Source organism: Neltuma alba, unplaced genomic scaffold (assembly GCF_004799145.2).
Source record: "Neltuma alba isolate B1F8T4 unplaced genomic scaffold, ASM479914v2 tig00011668_pilon, whole genome shotgun sequence".
NCBI lineage: Eukaryota > Viridiplantae > Streptophyta > Magnoliopsida > Fabales > Fabaceae > Neltuma > Neltuma alba.
In genome coordinates, this window is record NW_021636310.1 from 46,860 (window position 1) to 59,339 (window position 12,480).

The 12,480-nt window shown below is 34.5% G+C and overlaps 1 pseudogene; it reads right to left on the reverse strand.

Annotated features, from left to right (window-relative positions):
- Positions 1-2,336: 2,336 nt before the first annotated feature.
- On the reverse strand, positions 2,337-11,509 carry LOC114716476 (golgin candidate 5-like; annotated as a pseudogene).
- Positions 11,510-12,480: the final 971 nt, after the last annotated feature.

Sequence of the window (12,480 nt, forward strand, 5' to 3'; positions counted from 1 at the left end):
TAATTCTTATAATTATAATTCGGTCGGAAGTAGTACTATTTATCAATACACCGCTTAGAACATGTTTTATTTCAGGACTCGGGTATATCCAATTCACCATATACGCTCATTTATTATTTTCTAACTACTAAAATGAGGCTTGCTACAATTTTGCGGTTGACCTCAAACACAAATATAATATTACCATATCCACTAGTGATATATTACCTCCTCTTATTAATATAAGAACTAATTTAACTTTTAATTTAGTTCTAAATATAAGATTTTAATTTATTTTGTCTCTCATATTTATTCTTTTTTTTAAAAGTAGTCCTTTCAGTAGTTACACATGTTAAATATTTAATCAAATAATACTTGATTAGCAAAGGTATTTTAGGTAAGACAATACTTATTTATTACAAATAATTAATATAACTAATTTTTTAATATACTTAAATTAGTTAACTAATTTTTATATTAAGAACCGGAAGTAGTATTATAATCACATATTTATATAAGTTTAAAATGTCGTATATAACATTAAATTTTGACTTTTGGAAAAATCCAGGCCTTCTATATTTCTGGTCCTTGTTTTCAATCCCACAATCACACGTGTATTTTTTTAATTCATGATTTACATTCTAACTAACCTTTGTTATTTTAATTTTTATTTCTTATAAAAATTTAAATCCACTTCTATTAATTTAAATTTTTTTTGTGAGACTCATATTAATTTAAGTGGAAGCAAGAAGTTTAATTAAGTATATAGGGCTATGTATCTGAGTTATCTTGCGTTAATATATGTCACTTTCATTCAATTCGTACGAAGAAATATAATCATTACAAATTTCTATAAAATTGGTCATCTTTTTATAAAGTTCAAACTCTCGACTTTATTGGCAGACATGATTACATGAATGCTTACATATGGTAAAATTATCCTTATTAGTGCTAAAAATAAATTATACTACTTCCGGTTTTAATTATAAGAGTTAGTAGAATAATTTAAAAAGATTAAAAAAGTAAGTTGAATTAATTATTTGTCTTAAATAGGTGTTATCTTTCCTAAAATATCCTTACTAATCAAATGTATTATCTAAAACTATTATTGTTAGAACAACTACTTTAGAAAGAAATGTATAAATATGAGAGACAAAGTTGATTATAATCTTATACTCCTCCGGTCCTTATTATAAGACCCAATTTGAATTTTTATTTGGTCCTAATTATAAGACCCAATCCATTTTCTCTCTTATATTTATGTATTTTTTTTAAGATAATCCTTCTAATAATGATAGTTTTAGCCAATATACTTAATTAGCAAGGATATTTTAGGAATGACAACACTTATTTATTATAAATAACCAACTTAACTTACTTCCTTAATCTCCTCAAATAAGTCAATTGGGTTTTATAATTAGAATCGGAGGAGTATTTAGGATTAAAATAAAAATCAAATAAAATTTTATATTAAAGAGTAGAAGAGTAGTATATTCTCTTTTCTGCACAGCAGTCGTTCTCTGCTTCAAGGATGGGCTTAAATGTTTAATGGTGTGTCCTCATGTTTTTCTCGACCAGCGTGCTGGTTCATGATGGTGGCCATATAATAAATAAAAATTAAACACTGATGGCATGAAGAAAAGCAATTGCTACGACACTTGGGTCGAGTTTAGCATCCTTCGAAAATAATTTTAAAAAGTATTTTTTTTATGTAAATCAAGACAAAACTCCTCTCACGTAAAACTGAAGTATACATTTAGTTATTTAACTTAAAATTGTTAATAATATGGTGACATTATAAGAGACACTTCTTTTTTCTTTTTTATAAAAAATAATTTACAGGCATTTAGACATTTAATATGTTTTTTTCTATATTTACTTTCAACTAATTAATTACGTCTTTCTTATCATTTTTTTCTACACATTCTCTGATGTATCTTTTTACACTCATTCTCTCTCCCACCCACATTTTTCATAAATAAAAGTATTTTAAAAAATAATTTGCATTTTTTTGCATATTTATTTTTTTCACTAATTTTAACCAACTTTTTAATTAATATGATTTGATTAATCATCTCTTATCATAAGAAACGAAATGAGTATTGATAAAACATTCTTAAATACTAACACATAAAGTTTAATATTTATAAATCTAGATAAAATAAAAAGAACACATATTCATGTGTGATTAAAAGACTTGACAAAATAGACATAAGAAATTTGACCTAAATTTTCTCTTTTTAATAAATTGACTCCTCAATCGTCTACATTCGCTCAAAAGTAATGGTAAACTATTAAAAGGATTTGACGAACAAAATTAATCAAAATATTAATCAAACTATGTAGATGCCTTTCAATTGCATGTAAGAATAATGAATTGAACAACTCCTTATGCATCTTACAATGCATATTGATGAGTATGAAAAAATAAAATAAAAACCCTCAATTCAAAAGTGATTAACTATGACAGCTTTGAATGACTTATAAAGAGATTTGACTATACAGCATTCATCCATGGTACATTTAGTAGGGGTGGTTACGTATATCTGCTAACATGACAAGAACAACAAAAAAAATACATCTCCCACCCGACGCTTCCACCCCGTGACCTAAGGCATTAAACTCAAATACCAAAACTAATCTTATTGACACCAAACAAAACTCAAGACACGAAAATTCCAAATAACTTCCTCCCCCCCCCCCCCTGTTTATCCAAATTAAGCTACATCCGCTGACGAGTTCATCGTTTGGATCTGTAATCAAATGTATGGACGTTAAATTCCAACAAGGTCAAATAAGGAAGAAGGGAAAAAAAATACAGAAAATAAGTGTGAGACAGGTAACAGGGATATCAAAGAGAAAAATGCTATTAAACAAAACAAAATACCTTGTTCACAAGCAAGTTAACTTGTTCCCTGTACATTTCCTTCAAGTCCACGATATCCGCACGAAGTTCCTCCAGCTAGGCACATTCAACTACTTTGAGATATACAGCACCATTTTTTTATGCTTTTATGTCATTAAATGAAAGCCGTACAGGGAGTACCCCGACTCAAGCATCATTTTCTAGTATAATTTGCCCCTTGTCACATATAGGAACAGGAATGATTGCATTGCGTGCATTGATATAAATTTAAATATGCGCACTGTTATGGAAAAATATATCATTATGGCTACAGTGATCTTATGTATTATGCCCTGAGCTATCCAACCATACTTAAAGCTGAATATCAGTACCATCTAAAAGGGAAGCACACAGGGACGGAGCTGCGCTTTAAGGAATAGGGGCTCGCGTAAGGGGTTCCTTCCTACACGAAGATTATAGGGGATTTCTTTCAGGCTATTATTCTGTTTGGTTTTCTTGGAGAAAGAAGAGAGTAATATGGTCGTGCCATGCTGGTTTGGGCTGCTATGTATTGCAACAGATTTGCAACAGGGTTTTACTCATGTTGTACGGAAAAGGCAACCCGGTAAAATCTAAACAACAAAGTGTGCCTTAGAAAGTACCTCCTCGTCACGTTCACCCATTAACTCCAAAGCAGCAGAGTGCCTCTTCCGCAGTGCTTCCAGCTCTGCTCGTAAACCAGGCAATGTGGCAGCTTCTCCTCGCAGCTTTTCACACTGCAGTGAGTGTAAGCAAGTCATGCTGGCAAGCAATTGCATCAGAGTATCAGTAAAATTAAAACTAACTCAAGACTGAAACCCACCTGTTCTGTCATCTTGACCAACTCCTCAGCAAGAGAATCACGTATAGATTCCATTGATGCCTGAAATTATTAGTTAAAATTAAGATTCATCGAGATTGTCATCTTGTCTCGTGAAATAAATTGTACAAATCATATATAATGACAGGTAATGGTTAGCTAGTTTAGCCCATTCTTATCTCTAGGTTACTGTACATATTATATATAATGACAGGTTTAAGTACAAGTTACATGTATTTCAACATCCTCGACCACGATGTGGACATTTTCTAGACTAAAGCCCCATGCGTGGCATAAACTATATGGCTTATAGCCTTTTTTTTTTTTTTTTAATCTTTGGTTTACAAAAGTTTACATAAGTTGAGCTCTAAGAGCCATTAAGACCAAGGCAAGTCCGACAGCTCATGAAGTATATAGAAGTACATCAACAGATTACCCACCAATACAGTCCTTCCGTTAGTTATAACCAAATTTTTACCAACTAGACTGACATTTATTGGGGGCTTATAGTCTCTTTTGAATCAAATCAAATATATATTAATCTAAGGAAGTAGGACAGCAAATCATACCAAACGTGACATATATGATGCAAGTTCACCCTCCTTCTGACGCAATGCAGCTTCAAAAGAATTAGTTGTCATGCTCTTCATATAGTAAGGACTCAAATTATGATCTCCAGGGTTTCTTCTCTCAGAGAAACTATCAGATGAGTCCAGGGATGCTTGCAGAAAGTAGCTTTCTTCCATGCTCCCAAAAGAGCTAGCATTAGAGACTTTCCGAGACAGGTTGCCTGCATGATTAAGTATTTTATAGTAAAAATAACGTACATGTAATGTGAAATGAATCAGAATATCATACCATTTTCAACGGCATAATTTTTCTTCATAGTAGAAGTTTGATCAGATGATGGAGTAGAATTAACAAGGGCACTGCTCTCCAAATCTGCTCGAGCAGCCTTTTCTCTTTCTATCTCCTGGTGAAGATGAAGAATTTAATTCAATAAACTTGTGCAATATGCACAATTTGATCCAGCTCTTGAATCCTTAAACTGTGAACACATTCTAGTAGGGTTGCAATCCTGATTACTAAGATTGAGTGACCAGGTGATCAGAAATCAACCATTTGTTATGGAATAATTCCATCACCCAAGCAATTAGAAGGATGTAAGGAAAAAAAAATTAATGGCAAAGTTGAGTTTCATGTAACACAAATGACAACAACTACAAATCCATGAGATAAGCTTCACCTTTTGTAGAAGTTCCCGATGCATCAATGACTCCTGTAACTCTTGCTTGTGCTTCTGCCGCTGTTCCCTAATTTCTTCCTCAAGGTGTCTTACACGACCTTCTTGACGATCAGCTTCCTCCTTTGCTGCGAGGTATTCCTGCCTGTTTTCAGCTGCTCTTTGTCTCTCCTTCTCGAGGGACCTACTTACCTGAACTTGTTCTGCCCGAAGGCATGAAATCTGTAATTCATCACTGGTGTAAATATTATGCATTTAAAATAATTAAAAAAAAAAATCATGGACACGAGTTTACTCAAGAAATAACAGAACCTGAGCCTCAAGGACATTAATTCGAGACAAGGTTTGAGATAAGCGTTCATTCATAGATCGTTCTCTTTCCTCTGCAGCAGCAGCTTTAGCCTCTGCTTCCTGCAAAATCAATGAGATAATGATATCTATGTACATAATATTATCAAGAAGGAAAAGTTTCAGAAGCTAAAGTCAGGAAATATTCTAGGGACCTGAACTCGAGAATTAAGGGTTCTCTCAACAGTAGCCCAAGCTTCTGCTTTTCTGGCGTTTGTTTCCTGTTATCAAGATGCTATTCGATATCAACATCTTGTAGCTGAACTCAATAACCGACTGGAATAGAACTTCTGTAAATAATGATACCAATTAAATCCAAGAAAAGAATGTTCACCTGTATGGCTTCAATTTGCCGTAAAAGTGGCCTCGTTGATTCTGGCACTTGAGCAACCAGTTCCTCACATCGTCTTTCACTTGCCTAGGTATAGCATTAACCAAATTACATAGACTACAGAAGAAGCATAATTTGTTTTCCAGCTTAAAAATCATATCACAAGTTTAAAATGATGACCAATCAAAGGATATGCAGAAAATAAGGGAGCACACCTGATAACGCTTTTGAAGATCCTCAATGTCCCTTCGCAGCATGTCTTCTTTAAACACTGCCTGAATATGGAAAATGAAACATTAGAGTCAAGATCATCGCAAAGTCAATGTAGCATAAAGAATGATAGAAAATATCACAGCAACCTGCTGTTCTTTTCGACTTAATGTTTGCCTCAATTCTTCAAGCGCCTGGACCAGCAAAGATTCACGTTCCTCAGCCTCTCTTAGACGTGTCTCCGACTCAATTCTTGCTTCATTGTTGACACGTGCTTCCGCTAAAGCTTCAGCCTCCTTAGCAGCAGCCAAAGCACTGGTGTAATAATCTTTCTGAGCTGCAAGTTCTGCTTGGTGTTTCTCTATTGTTTCTTGCAACAAACTCTCTGTAGCCGTCTTGTCCCTCTTGATACTTTCTACTTTATTCTCCTCCACCTTAGATACATGCCATTAATTAAGCACAACAGCAAAAATTAAGTTTACTAATGAATATGTGGGTTATGAAAAACTGCTAACTCCAGATAGAGGAATATGGTGTTGTCAATGAAGGAGGCATCACATTAAGAGAACAAATGCAACCATTAATGATGGGAGAAATTTACTTATTTTCATTCACGATATAAAGATACAAAGTGATGAAAAAGCTGTAACAAGTGAATCAAACTCAAACAGCAAAGTCAAAAGTTGAAGAAGTGTTGTGCCATCGATACTGGATGGAATTTCCGATTTCTCATTTTCCCTTGTGGGGGAAATAACAGTATTTTATTTGTTCAGAATATTCACCAGCTAATAATAATTTCAACAAGGCTTTTGGTTGAAACTTTACCTGAAGTTTAGTAGTCAAACCTTTCTTCTCCTCCTCAAGCTCTCTGATCTAGCTTTCATCAATAAAGTAGGTGAAGGATTTATTATGATATGTAGTCATTGAAAAAGAATGAAGTTTAAGGAAAGTTGCAATAAGCGGTCTGTATACCTGAGCCCTTAGTTTCCTGATTGTAGATTCCTGAGCAGCCTGCTTCTTAGAAAGCTCTTCCCCTGAGATATGAGAAAAATGAAAAGCAGAGTCTCTTTATACTCCACTAAATAAAATGTTCATTGCCTTGATGGATAAAGTTTTAACTTAAAAGTTCCAAAAAGAAATGTCCTTTGGAGGACGGTATACATTTTACAGACATGACGGATGACGTAACAGTTAGCACACAATCTTCTTATGATGCAATGTAAGCCTTCCCAAGCCTACCTCAAGATAATGTTTAAAGGATGGAATGTAAACCAAAAATAAAATGCTAACATAAAATTTGGCGATGATCATGCACAAAAGTTTCCACCAAAAGCATGCTTGTGCCTTGTAGGACAATTAACTCCCCGCAATTCCATCAGAAGTTTTAAATATATCAATGCTAATAAACTCATTCATTTGTCCTATTAGCTTAAGCATTTAGGATGAAATGGTCCCCAACAATGACGTAATATCAAAGCCTCAATGACAAAGTGGTCAGAACACCTTGGAGCAGATATTTTCCAATCCCAAGCAAGGTAACTGTTATAATTCTTGCCATTAATTAAAGTCATTGGAATATTGTCTCTATAAAAGCTTCATACAGATATTTGCAACATAATAAATGTCCTAGATCTATCTTCAACGGATACTAATTGTTGCCCTACAGCATTGTCAATTACCCAATCCGACTAAGTTTCAAACACAAGTGCCCTAATCACCACTTTAATGCTGTAAACACAAGTACCCTAATCACCACTTTAATGCTATAGATTTTTTCACTCTAAACAATGTTCATATACTGAATATTCCTTCCAGACGCACAAACCTTCTAAGCATTTCAATGACAAAATCAGATCTGTATGCATTAAAGTCTAGATGATATCATGGTACAGTTTTTTTCCCCATCATTTTTCAAAAATAGACCATGTAGATATTATTTTCTCAATTATTTAGTACTAGCCTGAGACTTATCTACCTTCAGCCATAACTTGATTAATTATTTCATCCTTTTCCTTTAAGAGAGCAGCTGCATCGCTTTTTTTACTTTGCTCTCGACGAAGAGTATCCCTTTCCTTAGTGAGGGCATATACCTGCAATTAATCACATGAAATGAATAAAAACCAGAACAGTTGTCGCTGAAAGCCTGAAATAGGTTATATCACAACCTAAAACACATGCTTAGCCCTGTTATCTACTTCAATAAATATTATCCTTCAAAAAAATTTGACAAAATGTTAACATGAATTTCCCATGCTTTTACTGAAACTCAAGTGCCTTCACTTGTTTTCCATCAAAACCAGACGCTTGACATTTGTGCTGATCTTGCAAGAATTCGTCCGAGACACCTATGTTGTACTATAAAGTACACCCAAAAAAATTTGACAAGCAAGGCTAATAGTGAAAGATTTTCAAAAATTGACCCCTATAGAGTTGCCAACAAAATATAATTTTAAAAGGAAAATTCAGAGAAACATTTTTTTCTAGAGCACAATGTGAAAAATTCACCTGCAAGCAGCTGCATATGTTGTGAATTTCTATTGTAAAGAAGTTAGCAGAAGATCATGGTTAGAATGTAATTCCTGAAGCCTATATACATCCCCTTTTCAACTTTGCCAGATAAGCACAAAGAAAAGAATCCCGCGGAGTTATACCTTTCTCTCAAGGGTTGCAACCCTTTGATGGTATTCTTCTCTAAGAGTTTCAATTTCAGCCTCATTGGAGTTTCTCTGTTCCACCATTATTAGACAACAAATATGAATATCTTGAAGGAAGTAAGAAGCAGGATGAGCAAGAAACATACAGTATAATAGGAAAAAAAGTGTGCCATACATAGAGAAACACAAGGATTTTCTCAGAAAGCCACAGAGGAATATTGAAATTGGCCAAAAGAGAAAAATGCAGCGAGCAAAGAACAAACTCAACAAAAATTGTAGTTGTATGATAAATTTTTAGAGTGCAGAATAAATTGTCTGTGATTAATGTACACGACATTTGAACAGTAGAACTGACCAAGAGAATCGGGAAAATAAACCCAAAAGGAGCTAAAATTCCGAACTATCAATATGTGACATATCAATACATTATCTTACTTTAAAACCTAAAAATCCAGCGCAATTAGCCATCTAATCACTTTATTGTTTCCATTTTGCCAAATTGTCTCAGGGAAAAAAAAGTCGAATGGCACACCATAAGCATCTGATGTCACATCACAGCTGTGGAAAAAAAAAATAGTTTAATAGAAAACGGGAAATGCATGGATTACATAAAATGACATGGCAAATTGAGAATTATAATGAAAAAGAAAGAAAGCAAACAAGTAAATTGAAACTTGACACCGATTGCATTGCACTACAAAGACACATTATACCTTCAATTCCTCAATCACTGATTTTAACTGTTCATTTTCATTCATCAATTTTGCAATCTCATCAGCTTTAGCCTGCAGAGAGAATTAACAAAATTTTCAATTTTGCAAAAATGAAAGAATATCACAAAAATGAAAGAACGGATAGCCCCATTACACCAAGTGTGCACGCTCATATATAAACTAAAGACAAGAAAAAGGATTGTAAAAGCTCCATTCTAGTGATAGGCTAACTCCTTCATCTTTGACAAGTGGAAGTCAGATTTTAGCAGGTTATAAGTGAAGAATAAGGCAGGCAACAATATTTAGAGGGACTCCAATGGAAGCTTAATTAATTCAACAACTATGAAAAGCATAAGTTTAAATTAAAACACGTTGAATATCATTAATTCAACCTCAATATGCACCAGAGAAAAATAAAATGCACAGACTACAGAATGATTCCAGAAGCAAATAATTTATCGTAGTGCATTTATCAATCAGTCCAGAAATAGAACTAGAAGACATCAATAGCGAAGGGGCATTAACTTGACTGTCTAAACACGACATATCATTCTAATTAATTTTTCATGTAAAAACAGTTTGGCATGCCATGTCCTCAACTAAGGAGAAAAGGACATCTAAATAAGACTCTTCCATGACAAGTGCTACCTAGAGACCAAGTGATTGTGATTGTCCTGCTTAAACAATTACAAGACCTGAGTCCTACATTGTCATGCAGTCGTGGCACTTGGAACATAAAATAAAATAGGCTTCACCAAGTCCATTTTTTTGCTATTACCATAATTACATGCATCACAAAAAATACCTGAGCTTGTCTTGCGGCACCTTGTAGGGCAGTTTCCATCATTTTCATCTCCTTCTTCACACTCTCTAGTTCAAGCACAGAATCTGAGTCTACTGTTACAGAACTCGAACGCTGCTCTTTCATGTCAGATTCAGCATGATTGGATAAGTATTCACCTTCATTTTGATTAGCAGCTGATTCATTTTCATGTAAAACTAAAGCAGGTGCCACCTCAGATGATGATGGAATAGAACTGGGTTGACCAACACTATTTATTTCCTCAGATGCCACAGAAGATAACACAGAAGGCATGGTGTCACCTCCTTTCTTGGTGTCACTGGATGCCTCAGGCTGAACAAGAGAAACTCCTTCCATGCCCTCATTTGCCTCAAATCTCTCTTCTTCACTCCTCGCTCCTTGATTTTCTCTCGAAAATTCTCCCTCACTTCAATAAGGCCATCTGACTCACCAGGCTCAAAAGTATCACCTGCAGCTTGATCCTCCTGAAAAGTAACAGGCGTGTGTGTCTCTGGACTTGTAGGAGTTTTCACCTCAGCATTCTCACTCTCTTGGGGTTCATTAATAGAAACTGAACTCTCAACATTCTGAACAACGGATTCAGAAAGCTCAACAGGCACTACTGGTAAGGGAAGTTCTGACTTTCCTTGCTCTGAATTCAATGTGACAGCTCCATCTGTTGACTCTTCATGGTCACCGCGTTCCTCTACCTCATGCACTTTACTTTCTTCCCTAGCAGTACTTTCTTCAGTTTCAGTTTGGATGGCCTGACCAGTTTCAATCTGGACTGCCTCAGTTTCACGGCTTTCTATTCCATCAGCTACAGGTAGATGTTCTGGAGATTCAGTTTGTTCCAATGATTTCTCAGTTCCAGATTCCTGTTCAGAAGATTTATGTTCTCCAGGCGTTTCTTCAGTATCCTCCTCATTTTTATTCCCCATAAATGACATAACAGGATTAAATAGCGTTTTCCTGTCTGCCACTAAAGGCCATGAACCTGCGGCTGGAAGACATAACGCATAGCTTTGTTACTACGAGACCGTTATGGACACCATTTAAAATACCCTAGCTGTATCAAATACCACCCAGCTTGTACTTGTAACAAGCTTAGCCATAATCTCAATCACAATATCACAAATTCAAATAATAGACAATTCCGTATGAAAAATAATCAAGAGTGATGAGAACTTGAACAATATGTTTACCTTCATTGCTGGATTCAGACTTCTCTTCGAAACCAAGAGCATTATCGAAATTCTTCTCAATATTCTTTACACTCTCCTGAAGCTTATTCACCGCACCCGCCAAATCAGGAAAGTTCCCCCACGTATTTTTGCCACTAAACCACGCCATTTTCAAACTACAAGCTGTAAAAAAGACAACACATAATGTAACCCCATGATTGCTTTTGATCTGTTATATTGCTCGTAATTTGTGCAAGGAAATGCACAATGGAAGAATCATAAATCTGCCATCCGTCAAGACTGAAAACAGAGATCGAGGAATCAAATTCCTGAATGAAAACAACTGGCGACGAATGCAAACCTTGTAGGCCTGTAATGAAGTGACAGTGTTGGATCCAGGAATCAAATTATGGCTTCAACTGATTGAGCTCATATAATGCACTTCACAAGTTTCGTTCACAATAGAAGAAAGAAGATAAGTTTGCGGAGAAATTGCTCTCAAATCGCAGTATAATTCGATAATGGAGTGAAGTTGTGAAGAAGATGACAGTAGCTTCGGGTTCAGAGGGGTCGTTTTGGCGGGTCGGGGTTGCGGATTTGCGGGTTGACTGGATGAACTCTGCAAAATTTACATGCGCCAAATTGCATAACGCGGATGTATAAATGTAATGGTTCGCCTTTCGCCCGTGAAGCCATGAGCATGATTTCACAATCGAACACAACGCATCGTTTTAGTGTTGTCATTTTATAAATGATGATGATGATGGCCGTATTTTATTTTAGTGTTGTCATTTTATTTTCATTAAAAAAATCTATTATAATTGAATAAGTAAATTAGTTTGTAAAATGACTAAAATGGATGTTACTTTCATTAATGAAAAATGATTAAAAAAAATAAATTTACAAAATATAATTTTAAATTATTTTAATAGGAGGAAAGTTAAATTTAATGAATCAAATATATTTAAAAAAATTAGAAATATTATAAGAAATTATTTATGTAAAACTTAAAAAAACCTTTTTATTAATAAAAGAAATATAAAAAAACTTCAGAAAGCAAGCAAAAGCAACCCGAACAGTAACAAAGAAACAAAGAAGAACAAAATAGAAACAAAACTGTTAGGAAAATAAAAAATACAGAGGGAAAAAAAATAGTTTCACATATATTGGTCCAGCATCACAGTAATAAGCACAATTTGAAAGGTAAAAATAGGTGGAGGCAGCTGGTGCCAACAGTAGGAAATTAAGGGCTGTTTGTTTTTGTTATTTGTTTTTAAATTCTCAAAACAATTTTATAAATTGTTTTTAAGAA